Raw genomic sequence first — 14,871 nt, 5'->3', positions numbered from 1 at the left:
AAAAATTTTTTCTAGATATCCTATCTATACATGTCTTTTTTATAATATTTAAAACCAAAGGTGAGGCTTTTACTGTTATATTTCACTTGAATAATTATTGGCCAAAGACTTTAAATATATAATATATATTTGTACTAAGTTTTCTTTGCCTCTATCATTAATCTTTTTATAAGATCTATTTTCCTATATTTGTTTTTATGTTTTGGTTATTTTATGACGTCCAAATCAAATTTCTTCCGTTTTCTTCATTATAAAATAAAGAATGTTTACATGCTATATAAAAACCTGTTCCTTTCATCTTCAATGCAGAGTAGAAAATTAAAAAAATCGATGGATTAATTTCAAATTACTAGTTTTTACTTTTTTTTTCTCTTATGGGTGTCAAAAGTGTGTGTCATACTTAGCTAAAACATACCTTAATTTCAACTGATAAAGTCTATATGCGGATAACGAACCTGACGAAAAACACCCGTCTAGCTGAATCCACTGTGAAAATTTTCCCCCACTCTTTATCTGTGCCTAAATAAAAACGTGGATTCCATGAACCAAGCTTCTTTCTTAGAACTGCACGCCTGTGGAACTCTGTTCCGTCTGCCTGCTTCCCACCTGACTACAACATGGATGTCTTCAAGTCCAATGTTAACAGATTCTTAATGAACCGCCCCCTTAAGTAAATACTTCATCAAATCTCCACACTAACGTAATGTACTTGCAATAACCCTTATCCCCGAGTTGCTTCCGGGCCTTGATAAGTGGTGACCACTGTGTAAAAATAAATAAATATTTTTTCAAGTTTTACTCTCATGAAAATCGTGACAATAAAATAATATAGTAAAACGCACGTTCATATGAATAACATTGTTAAATGTTGACCTTCGGAAATGGATTATAATATTTCAAATTCGAATTATGTCAGGAATTTTATAATCTATTGAATTATATAGTATTAGCATGTGTACCGGGCGTTGCCTGGGTTGACATGAAGATCCGTTTGAAACACGCCTGCTATACTAGTCATTTTCATCATGGGTAACGTGGATACCCCCACAATAATTTCAAAAATAAAAGGACGGATAAAAACATGTAAATGTAATCGCCCCTAAAAAGAAGTATCTGCTCCCTCGCCACCAGATATTTCGGCAGAAGGGATCACTGTCTTAAGAAAACTCTGAACCTAAAAAAATAACGTTTATAAACATTAATGCGTGCATTTATTTTTTATTTTGGTAAATGCGTCGTTTAGCGGCGTAAATTATTTGCCAGATAAAAAAATATAAAACTATTTTTATATAAAACACATTGTTTGACCCAAAGGCTGAAATAAAACCAGAAAAAAAATTAATTTTTATTAGTTTTTATCATTTATATTTATTATTCAACGCCGCTATATTGCTGTTAAAATTTGCCCTTTCTAAGGTTTGGCAGATTGACCTTTAATAACTCTTTCATGTTCTATATTTTTGGCCGCCATATTTTTTTGGTAATAAAAGAGCGTAAAAAGGCTAAATTTGTCCTGAAAAAAGTCAATCTGCCAAACCTAAAAAAGGCTAAATTTCAAACGTGTAAGGCGTGCACATTTAGACTAATAAAAAAATGATAAAAAAACATAAAGATGAATTTTTTGTTTTGTTTTATTTCAGCATTTGGGTCTAATAATGTTTTATATAAAAATAACTAGTCTTTATAATTTTTTGTCTGTCAAATAATTTATGCCGCTAAACTGCACATTTACCTTTATTTTTGTAAGGGCACTTTTATTGGCTTTTTTTTGTAAGTAAAGGAATTTTTAGATTTGTTTTGGGGGGAGGGGCTTTTCAATTTGCTTTTCATTTGTTGTTTTACGTTTCTAATGTAATCCCCCTCCAAAAAATCGAATTTGTCATATTTTGGGCTTTGTTTTGTTTATTAAATTGTTAGGTGAAAGTAGAGAATGGTTTCATAAAAATAATACAATTTATCGTTATTTTATGTTTCCAATGTTATTCCACCCCCAGTTCCCCTTCAATCGCTAAAGTTTAAAAAATGCTAGAGGTGACATGTCTCGTTGAACGCTTGGTGGCCAAAAAGTGGGTGCTGATTTTGCGTTAAATTTATATAGAAAAGTGACACCCCCATCTAACATGTTATTTTTTTTTCAAAATTTCTATTTTTTTTTGCACTTATTTGCACTTCTGCAAACTAATAATATTTATAAAGGCTGTTTAAATATATTAGAATGAGAAATAGTAGATCTCCATTGTTTAGGGGTTAAACTCCGTCACATTACCTTTTTAATTAGAAAATTAAGTTCGTAATCAATGAAATTAACGGGGAAAAAGAAGAAAACGTGTAAATTGTGGAATTTAAAGGGGGGACAGGTAGTAAACGACGCTGAATTTACCGATTTCTGTATTGCCGTAAGGAATAAAATAAAACAAACAAATGAAATCTTTTCAGTTTTTTCGTCAGTGTTTTTTTTTTAATATAAAAAAAAACAATAAAAGCCAAACATTTTTTCTATCTACACGGAATTATTTTTCCAGCTAGAAACTTAATGAAATTACCAAATGATATTTAGTAAACGTTTGTTTTTTATGGATAGTATCTAGGGGCAAATAACTCTAAAAAAGGTCGCTGTTGGAAATATTAATTCTAAACTAAATTAAATTAAATATATTATCAATATAATTGTTGTTTAAAATTTATTAAATAACAATTTTAAATAGAACACATAAATAATTCTCTCGCTAAAAACATTAACTAAGATATTACTATTTAGTAAAATCAAGTTTTCTCAATGTCATATGCAAATAAAGTGATCCCTTAATTGTATATTTTTCCAAGTATCATACTATAGATACAAATAAATGAGAGAGTAAAGTAAGACATATTTTGTATATATTAATCCAATTGTGAACAAACAAACAAATAGACGGACAGGAATATGAATTTATATATATATAGATTCATACTCAGAGGAGTGAGAGAGAATGAGAGGCACACATTTTATATCATGGAGCTAACTAAGGATGGTAACTGCTAGTTTTTTTGTCTTAAATCCATGAGACTGTACGAAGTAGTTCGCCATCAGTCACGCCCCTGTTTATGAAAAAGAGAGGGAGTGAAAAGTAAATATAATATATCGACAGATAAGAATACTAGTACAGCTATTGTAGCTTCTCCTTTCTTTTTCTTCTTATGTTTTAGTAATTGTCCTTTCATCATCATCATCATCATCATCATTTTCTGACCCCTCTTCTCTCCTTTTCTTTTAATATTGTTTCTTTTGATTCCGATTCTTTGGCACGTGCTTTAATGGTTTGGGGGTACTTTTTCCGTTCTTTTTTTCGTTTTGAAGATTGGAGAAGAGGAGAGACAATTTAATTTCAGAACACTAAGTCAAATATAGAAAAAAATCAGAAATAAATGAAGGTTGTTATGCAATGCATGACTACAATTTATAAATAGTATTTTAGAATTTTGTTACAAAACTTTATATTTTGTAAACAAGTCCGTTTTCTCAAAAATAAAAATGAGTTTCATATAATAACAACTTTTATTCATGTTCTTAATGTTCCTTCTTTAATGTTAATGCTTTATTTTTTTTTTTTAGAATTTTCTTCATTATATACGACTCAATAAGTGTTAAGATGATTTAAGTTTTACCGTTTGTTGTTAGAATATTCTTAATTGTTTTGAAATTGAATTATCTACCTTGTTCTGAGATTTTCAAAATGAAAACAAAAAATGTCCCCCAAACAATAATGAACAAAAACCGATTCTTCTTATTCTTATTTCATTTCTCCTCTCTTCATTCTTTTTTTTAATGATCTCCTTGTTCTTTCTCTACATTAATCTTTTGAATGGTTTTTCATGATCACCATATTCATAGTCATTATCACCATCAACATGATAAATACATTATTTTTCCTATTCGTGGCCATGTTCCTGCTCTATTTCATCCCACACACTCCAATCCATGCATTTGTTTTTCATCTTATTTCTATTTTATAGTTTCCTTTCGATAAAACCTTTTAACTGATTATAAAACATCCAATCCAGGATGGGATTGCATTTAGAATCCTTCTGTTCTAAATTGGATCATGACATTTCGGCCAAAAGACGAACCACTTTTTGTTTTATTATTGGACAACAAAACACGAACGCCATTCCAAACCCGATATAAACGATCGAATGTCGATATTTTCTTTATAATCGATATTTGTATAACATTTCGATTTTTAAATAACCAAATGTACACACGTTTATTTCGTGCTATGCGGAAATAAGAAATATACTAAAAACTAAGAATATTTAAGAAACATTTTTGAGTTGCGTGGGTGCTTAGCTTATCGAACATATCGAATTCGAATAGGTATTGACTAGACCCTATGCAGTAATGTAAATCATCGAGTGAGGATTTATTGGGTTTTCATTGGGACTATAAATTCTCATTGTCATTGAAAACATTGCGAATGCTGCTTCGAAGAAAGTCAGCACCTCTATCATGTTAGAAGACTACACATACAGACTATCCTGTACCTCAACAATTCCACTATTCGTCCATGCATGGAATATCGTTGCAACATCTGGAGTGGTGTATCTACCACTAGTCTCTCCTTCTTGAATAGTGTCTCCAAAATAGTCTTACATCTAAAAGGCCCCACTTTGCCAACTAAGCTCGAAACCCCACGCTCATCGCCGCTATGTTGCATCGCTATGCCTGTTTTACAAGTATTTTCATGGAATGTCTACTGATGAACTCGTTGCACTTGTGCCCCATCAGAATACATATCTCTAACAAACCTATATACCATTCTCTGGACAAAGTGGGGGGGCAGAGCGGTAGCTCTAGATATATCTAAGGCTTTTGACAGGGTATGGCACAAGGGTCTTCTCAGGAAAATTAAATCATACGGTATCATTGGTAGAATACTTAACATAATTAAATCCTTCTTAGATTAGAGTCAAATCCAGGTTGTTCTCGACGGTCGGACGTCTAAACAGTGTGATATAAATGCGGGAGTGCCTCAGGGGTCTATCCTTGGACCTCTATTGTTCCTAATATTTATTAATGACCTCCCCGACAAAACTGCCTCTGAGATGGGTATATATGCTGATGACACTACACTCTATAACAGGCATGACAGGAAAACAAATGAACACATAACTAAAGAAATGGCAAAAACACTAGAGAATGACCTCCAATCTGTAGTGGAATGGGGACATTAATGGATGGTCACATTTAATGCTGCCAAGACTAAACTGGTTTCCTTCAATAATTACAAGAAACCTTCTTTGCCACCAATAGCAATGGCCAGTGACTTCCTGTCTGAGAGTACATCTTTCAAATTGCTTGGCCTAACGATCACAGAAAACATGAGTTGGAACCAGTATATTGAAAACATTGCCAGGGTCGCTGCGAAAAAGGTAGGCTCTCTCTACCGTGCTAGAAAACTGCTGACACCTGAAAGCATCCTGTACCTCTATAAGGCCACCATTCGCCCATCTATGGTGTATTGTTGTCAAATTTGGGCCGGTGCATCTGCTACTAGTCTCTCGCTCCTAGACAAGGTTCAAAAGAGAGTCGCCAATCTGATAGGCCCTGAACTGGCATCTAAGCTTCAGCCTCTGTCCCATCGAAGAAACGTTGCATCCCTCTACCTGTTCTACAAGTATTTTAATGGTGAATGTTCTGACGAACTGCAGACACTTGTACCCCCATGACGTAGACACCCTCGACAAACCCGACAGGCAGCTAAATTCCACCCACACACAGTAGAGATCCCTAGATGTAAAAGATCTTTCTACTCCAGTAGTTTCTTCCCCAGAACCGCTAGACTCTGGGATTCTATTCCAAGTTCCTGCTTCCCCAACTGTACTGACATGCAGAATTTCAAGTGCAACGTAAACCGACATCTTGCTGCCCAAATCCCAACATAGTGCCCCAGTAGTTGCTGTCCCTGATAGTAGCCCCCTACACCAAAGTGGCAATGCGCCTTGTTTGGGGTGAAAATGTAATAAAAAAACCCGCTTAGCAACAAAATCACACCACTTCATCGCTGAGGTCCATAACTTCCAGAAAGCTTTATACTCTAATAGTTTCTTCCTTCGAACATCTAGACTTTGGAATTCCCTTCCTGCTACCTGCTTCCTTAACTGTACTGATATGCAGAAGTTCAAATGTAACGTAAACAAACATCTTGTTAATCTTTCCTTAGTATGGTCTCAAATAGTAGCCTCTTGTGTCCAAGTAGCGATATGCTCTGTTAGGAGTGAACGAGAGTAAAAAAACAACAACAACAACAAAATAAGCAATATCTTTAGGTATATTTACCAAAATCTATCGCGAGAAATAGATTATAGATACAACTGATTACCGGATGGAAGATAGTCAATAGTCACGTTTAATGATCTAGAAATATCGGCGTAGTTTAGATTATTTCATGAAAAATATACATTTACTCTCGTTTTTACTATGTGACGTGTACTTGAGATTTTGATAAATATTTATACTCAGAAGTGTAACGCAAGAAGTTCGGAAGATGCGGTACATCGCATAGCGCGTTCAAGCACAGAAAATATATCTTCCAATGCAAATATTGGATACTAAATCCAACACTCCCTCAGAACTCGTAGATAATTTGCTAGCAATTAAACAAGTCACTCGCTATTGTTCCCTGTGATTTAGATACGGGCTAAATGTTAAAATAAACGTATTTTCCACCATATACATCCGTAGTGCGTCCACCTGCCTTGACTTTTCTTTTAAACTCTTGTACAAACGTGCATAATGTTAGCGTAAGGTTTAGGGTGAGATTATGGTGATAGCTAGGCTCGAGTAAGATTAAAGTTTTGTTACGATTTGTGTCAGCACTATGTTTATGTTAGAAAAGATGAAGAATAAACGCCACTGTGGAACGCATCGAGGAATGGTAGAAATTTATATTTTTAGTATATATTAGGGTATAACTATAAAAGAAACGCTATTTCTGATGATACAAATGAATTCTGCTTTTTTTGAATAAGAAATGGATCATTATTGCTATTAAAACTCACATTTCATCCGTTTCATGGTTTGTAAGGGGTATTAAAAAAAAACTCATACAATCTATTTCAGGTAGGTTTTTGGATTCTTCTTTTATTTCACACATTTATTTAACTCACTTCTGTAATAAAAGGAAATTATTAATATTTAGGTAACAGTTCTGTATTGCTGTCGCTTAATTACCTCCCCCTTTTAGTATGTATTCAGGAATACATACTCTAAAAAAGGGGAGGTAATTCGTCAAAACTCGAAATAGCAGTATTGATACAGCTTTATGCAAAGGAGAAGCAGATAAAAATTAATATTTTCTAAATTACTAATAATTTTAATTCGTTGTACTCACATCAGCCGTAGGCCCTTTTACCGTGTGTCTTAGTTGCAATAAGTGAGCGAAAAGTTACAATGTTTTCCTTACTTATTCGATCATCGTCATTCATTTCAGATTCCTATTCTTCTTAGTATTTTAATGTCTTGTTTAGTATTAGTTCGATGCAAACGTTTCGCCGATTTAAAATTTCATTATGAAAAAGAAAAACCTGTTTTTAAAGATATCTTCATAAAAATAACGATCATTTTTCTCTATAACTTCATTTCATCCGTTAGCGAGCTTATAAATGCCATGTTTGTAAACTGTAAGTTTTTATGTTGAAATGTGAATTTAACTAATATTTAATATCTTTCATCGATATTAACCTAAAGCAATTTAGTGGTTTTGTAATTCCTGAGATAATTGATAATTATACGGAGCTTGATGAGAGGCACGTGCAGGATGAGGCAAGATTTCAAAACCAAATTCTCTTTGGAATTTTTTGGTCAGTAGTACCGTGTAAGAATGATGAACTCACTTAGCTGTTAACTGCCGAACGTCTTTGTTCTGGTAAACACCGGAGGGAATATTGCAGAGAAATATGATTGATGCTTTAATAATCCGAAAGAAAAATTATAAATTAATCATAGTGATATGTTTAAATAATAACAATATTCACACAATCAATTACAGTGGCTTAAAATGCATAAAGTTTTGCGCGGATCTGATAAAAAACGTTTAAAGAAGTCACTAGCACATAATACCAGTTATAATAAATCACAGACTAATATAGAAAATAATAGGTTTATTACAAAATACAATTAAAATTATTGGTTACTAGCAGGGGAGGAGTGCGCCCAGATTTTCGCGGTCGTAAAATACACTTTAATATAGTATTTTAATTCGTCCAGAGTTCGTATATATTTTTATAGAGTCGTGTTTTCAAAAGAAGAAAAAAGTATTTGGGTGCCATCAGCTAGAATCGAAACCAAAAGCAAAAAGATGAATGTACAAAATGTATAACGATTTTTTAAATTTTGACCAATTTTTAACGCCTTAAAAACTACTTTAACCAGCTAAAGTCCCATTACAGAACAGTCAATAAAAGATTCAATCATTTGAGGCTTCTACACCGCTCTATCACTTTTAGTTTCGGAGGAGATACAGTTTGAAAATATGGAAACAGAACAACAGACATTATGGCTTTTATAAATAAGACTTACGTTTTGACGCGGATTCTTCATATTATACCTGGCAAATGTGAAATGCTTTTAAAGACGCTAGACGCGGCATTCATAATTCGAATTGCACACGTACTAATCAGTAGCATGCGATCGATATTTATTAAAAATATCGATCAACCATTTTATTAACAAGTTAAAGTTTGAGCATTCGTATTAGCAATTATGATGACTATATTCATTCGTATGAAATCAAGAGAATTCCCAAACCAAAATCTGTAGAAACATATTTTGTGAAATTAACAGTATTAAAAAAAATCTACGTATTTAATGAATTCTGCGGTTGTTGCAAGCGGAATTTGTCTTATTAAAATAAAAGTAGGATATAAAACTGTGATGAACGTAAACACTTCATAATTGCTCGGTTATTATAAAAATACGTGCATTTACCTGGCATATACCGAATTAACTTTATAAATTCCTAGCAAGGCTACCCGGCATTTCTCGGGAAAATAAGATACAAAACGAGTAAAAGTAAAACCTTTATGATAATATTATTACAACTTCATAATAATATTATTACAACTTCATGATAATATTATTACAACTTCATGATAATATTATTACAACTTCATGATAACATTATTACAACTTCATGATAACATTATTACAACTATTATCTAAATTTTCTTTCTTCTTTATTTTGTCTCCATCTTCAAAAAATTATTTTACTAAACCGCCTATCTAATTTTCTTATTCTTGTTTTTGTGTGCTTAATAATAATAATAATAATAATAATAATAATAATAATAATAATAATAGCGATAATAGTAATAATAATAATAATGATAATAATAATAATAGTGATAATAATAATAATGATGATAATAATAATGATGATGATAATAATAAAAATAGTTATAATAGTAATAATAATAATAATAATAATAATAATGATAATATTAATAATAATAATAATAATGGTGATAATAATAATAATGATGATAATAATAATAATAATGATAATAATAATAGTTATAATAATAAGAAGAAGAATAGTGATGATAATAATAATATTAATAATAATAATATTAATAATGATAATATTAATAATAATAATAATAATAAGGATGATGATGATAATATTAATAATAATAACAATAATAATAATAATAATGGTGATAATATTAATAATAATAATGGTGATAATAATAATAATAATAATAATAATAATAATAATAATAATAATGGTGATAATAATAATAATAATAATAATAATAATAATAATAATAATAATGTGATAATAATAATAATAATGGTGATAATATTAATAATAATAATAATAATGGTGATAATAAAAATAATAATAATAACAATAATGATAATAATAATTGTGATAATAATAATTGTGATAATAATAATAATAATAATAATAATGGTGATAATATTAATAATAATAATGGTGATAATAATAATAATAATAATAATAATAATAATAATAATAATAATAATAATAATAATAATGGTGATAATAAAAATAATAATAATAATAATAATAATAATGGTGATAATATTAATAATAATGGTGATAATAATAATAAAAAAAATAATAATAATAATGGTTATAATAATAATAATACTAATAATAATAATGTGATAGTATTAATAATAATAGTGCTTATAATAATAATAATAATAATAATAATAATAATAATAATAGAAATAATAATGATAATAATAATAATAATAATAATAATAATAATATTGGTGATAATAATAATAATAATAATAATAATAATAATAATAATAATAATGGTTATAATAATAATAATGCTAATAATAATAATAATGTGATAGTATTAATAATAATGGTGCTTATAATTATAATTATAAAAATAATAATAATAATAATAATAATAATAATTATAATAATAATGATAATGATAATGATGATAATAATAATAATAATCATAATAGCGATAATAATAATAATTATGATGATAATAATAATAATAATAGTAATAATAATAATAATAATAATAATGGTGATAATAATACTATTATTACTACTACTACTACTACTACTACTACTACTACTAATAATAATAATAATAGGAAGAAATAGAAGAATAAGAAGGAGAAGAAAAAAGAAGAAAACAATATCAACATGATGGAGGAGGAGGGTAACGTAATTCATTTACTTGAACTATCAGTCTTACGTTTCTTGCTGAGGGACAAGCCCGAGTAGAACATATGACTCCGGTTGATTTCTAGATGTTTGTCCACCCTAGCTTTATTTATGAATATAAATATTTTTAATAAGTCCAACAAGATTTTATATGAAATTTACTAAAATTAATACTTCCATCTCTACAATTCATAATTCAACAACCTGTATTTTCTCATGGTCAACTGTATGTGGCACAGTGTGAAATTTAAGGTAATGCAACTGCATAGAAATGATAATCAGGGCAGAAAGCGTGGTGTAACATATACTAAGAATATTGTTTACCGTGAAGTGTTATGAAAACAATCAGGAACAGCTATGGAATCTAAAAATTAACTTGGATGTAAATATGATTTTGGAAAAAAATTTTTTTTATATTGCTTTCCTTATATTTAAAATTCATAATTTGATGAAAAAGTAGTGTACAGTTTGTTTAACTTTACTTAATTATATAACATTGACATAAATTTGATAGGTACAACCTACCGCACATCATTTTGATTATCGAAAAATCAAAATTTAACTGTACTTCGTAAGATTTACAGAAACAGTTCATTTTATATGCCTGTAATACACAAGAATCTGAATATTATAACAGATTCCAATGTTTTTATAGAAAAAACTTTTGTACAGAAAATTCAAAGTGTTCTATTTATATTATATATAGAAGTTGTGATGCATTAATTGAAATCTATATCAATAATTCGACTTAAAAATATTTGTGAATTTCCAAATCTTCATTGAATAAAATTCAAAATAAATAGAAAAGTCTATTGCATATGTAAAAGTTGACGGTTGCTTATTTAACTTTATTAAAAGCTATCAAAGTTAACCAAGAGCTGCTCAATATTCTGGCTTAATGGATCATTTAGCAAGGAATGAAGATGGAGATTCTGGTGTACCAGTTATTCTACTATCTTCATTTACAGGAAGTCCTAGGAATCTTCAACAACTGTATCAAGATGCAATGGCAGTTTTCTGTAAATAATGAAAGCCAGACCTATTCGTTACCTATACATGTAATCCAAAATGTCATGAAATATTAAACAACTTGGGGTCATCAGAACTTTCACAAAATCGATGTCAACAATGTCACACAGTTTTTTTTTAATTCACAGTCTGACTCCCCAGAACCTGCTGACTTACCACTATTCTCACTCCAAGCAACTGATCAACGTCCCTGTCACCGCCTCAATCATCACCAGCACTTCCTGACAATATCAACAGCATCAGTTACGATCGCATTGGCCATCAATAAAAGTTTTAACTAAAGTTCTTTATTTGTTCTACTAGCTTCCATACGTTCATTTTTGTAATATAACAATAAGGAATTTTTTATTGATCTGTTTTAAAAGATTTTAACTACCGTGGAATTTCCACGGGTCCTGCTAGTTTCAGTTATTAGAATAATGCTTAACCTTGACATTATCACTTGAATCTCGAACAGAATACAAAACTCACTTTTCACTGGAAGTCGATAATACATTAAAATTATGCAAATTTCTTAAATATCGGACTTCATTATTTTTATGCTTAGGACCAGTAATTTGTATAATTAAGCAGAAATTTAATTTTCATTTGAAGAAATGCATTAATTTCGAAAAATATATTTTAATCAATGATGAGCATAAAGTAATACAACGGCAATATGAGTTTAAAGCTTTTAATATGATGGAATACACATGATGGAATTGATCATGACTACCAGAAATCATGCCGATTAGACAATCAATCATTTCCGATTCAAAGACAAACACGAAGAATCTTTGTATATACAAATGTATTTCTTGATTAATAAAACCCCCTTTTTTAATGAGTTACAATGAGCGCACTTCTTATTTGTTAACGAAAAATATCTAATGTTAACTCATATATTACTGATAAAAAATAAAATTCTGATAGGACCAAATATATCATAGATTATTCATCTCTTCAGCAGTCGAAAAAGACTTCTTGTGTGTTGAAAGGATGGATTAAGGAAATAACTTTATAGTTCGTGTATTCCTTGCTTCGAATAATACATTTTTGCTAAACATTCTATATTTTTACTGCAAAAATTTAAAATATAAATCATATATTGTGTGTGTGTGTGTGTGTGTAAGCGAAATGAGTAAGTTATTCCAACAAGGCGCAATTTTCTTCTTCTTCTTCTTCTTTTTATCATTATTATTATTATTATTATTAGTAGTAGTAGTAGTAGTAGTATTGTTATTATTATTATTGTTATTATTATTAGTAGTAGTAGTATTGTTGTTGTTATTATTATTATTATTGTTATTATTATTATTATTATTAGTAGTAGTAGTAGTAGTAGTAGTGTTGTTGTTGTTAATAATAATAATAATAATAATAATAATAATAATAATAATAATAATAATTCCATTATAATAATAGTTCCATTATAGTATAGGGATCTTTTTAATAACTTGCTTTAAGAAAAAGAAAGAAAACGTTCTTTTGGGATATTTGTTTGTAGCTAGGACAAAAGTTAAAAATGAAAAATAAATCGCTGACTTACAGATAAAAAGTGAATAAAAAAATTTGGTATTGCGATTTTGTAAAGAACCATGGTCGAATCTTGCTATGAATTATTATCGAAAAACCTTTTCTTGGCCTTTTGGTCAAGATCAAAGTCTAGTATCTGTTCTTCAGATGCCGCACTTCCATCGGGGAGGCATTGTAAATAGGTACGATTACAGAACAAAAGATATTATGTGTTCACATATAATTATATTGGTTGAATATACTCTCTACATATAAAAGCATATCGTAAAAGTGTGATATTGTGTAATATTTTCACTAATAAATGATAATTTGAATAACCACAGAAACCATGATTTTTATGGCTGGCGTAAAGTGTAACATAAAGAATTAAATAAAATAAATTAATTTTCATTTATTGCGGCCTATTATCCTCATCTTCTCTTAGTTAAAAAATGAGGATAATAGAAATAAAACGTTAAAAGGTTTCTGATTTGGTTTTGTTTTTTTTTTGTTTTTTTCGCTTCGCGTTTTAAAAGTTTTCTGATTCGCTACTGATCCCACCTTTATTTTCAAGAATAAAAAGTACAACCATATACCTTAAAACCTCTCAATCCCAGTCGAGCGAAAAAGATAGATATGTGATCGTTAATATATGAGCATCCCTAGAGGACGTTTGCCGACGAACTAAACCTTTTGCATCAACGGTCACAAATCCCATACACGTTTTGCGGATGAACAACCGAGGAATGAAAAAATTGCATCTGAATTTCGTCATTGTGAAAAGGCAGTCAATTACGTACCGTTTCACCACCAACAAAAGAGTTTATTTTCAACCTAGTATTAGCCTAAATCATAAAGGGATAGGCAGATGTGTTCTTTTCAATAGCCCGCCGTCCAGAAACCATTGACACATAAACTATTTCCCTGGTCAACCAGACGAAAAAGACCGTTCATCCTTTGCGTTTAGCATTTCACAAGAATTAATCTGTGAAGCGAGTGTTCATCTATCTATCTTTATATCTATCTGACCTGCGACATAATCACAAAATTATGCGGCATCGAACTTAAGCAACTTGACCCTGGCCAGTAGTGATTGGATGACCATTTGGAAATATCAAGCATTTATTCCGAAGGACGGTGTAACCACCTTGAATACGGAATAATCACATTGACACACCGGTTCCCACTGGATCACCGAAGTTAAGTTAAGCAACGTTGAGCCTGGTCAGTACTAAATGGGTGACCATTTGGGGCTTTCACGTGCTGTATGTGCTCTCCGCTTATCTCGGCATTGCTTCCAGTCGTCATGGTCTTCTTCTTGCCACGTGACTGAAAACAGTGCCGATTCAGAAGAGGTGTGGTTAGAAATTGCGCAACCCTTGCCTCACAAATACACGCGCTACTGCCCTTACAGGGGATATCCATTGTCTTTCAAGACTGAACAGAAGCATGGATGAAACCACCCTGAAAAAATTATAACCCATAAGATACCCTTAGCGCGTACTTTCTTTTTTTTCTTTTTTTTCGAAAAGTGGCACCACTTATCAAGGCCCCAAGACCATTCACCGATAAGGATTAATACATGAAAGGTGGTTACTGACAGCATCGTAGTGATCGTTCGTGGTGGAAATTGGATACAGTATGT

At 30.4% G+C, this 14,871-nt stretch overlaps 1 pseudogene; it reads left to right on the top strand.

Annotated features, from left to right (window-relative positions):
- Positions 1-13,343: 13,343 nt before the first annotated feature.
- Positions 13,344-13,494, top strand: LOC145243133 (U2 spliceosomal RNA; annotated as a pseudogene).
- Positions 13,495-14,871: the final 1,377 nt, after the last annotated feature.

This window comes from Euprymna scolopes, chromosome 2 (genome assembly GCF_053919585.1).
Source record: "Euprymna scolopes isolate OS-2025 chromosome 2, ASM5391958v1, whole genome shotgun sequence".
NCBI classification, from domain to species: domain Eukaryota; kingdom Metazoa; phylum Mollusca; class Cephalopoda; order Sepiida; family Sepiolidae; genus Euprymna; species Euprymna scolopes.
The sequence above is the reverse complement of the archived record's forward strand: the minus strand, read 5'-3'. Positions and strand labels throughout refer to the sequence as shown.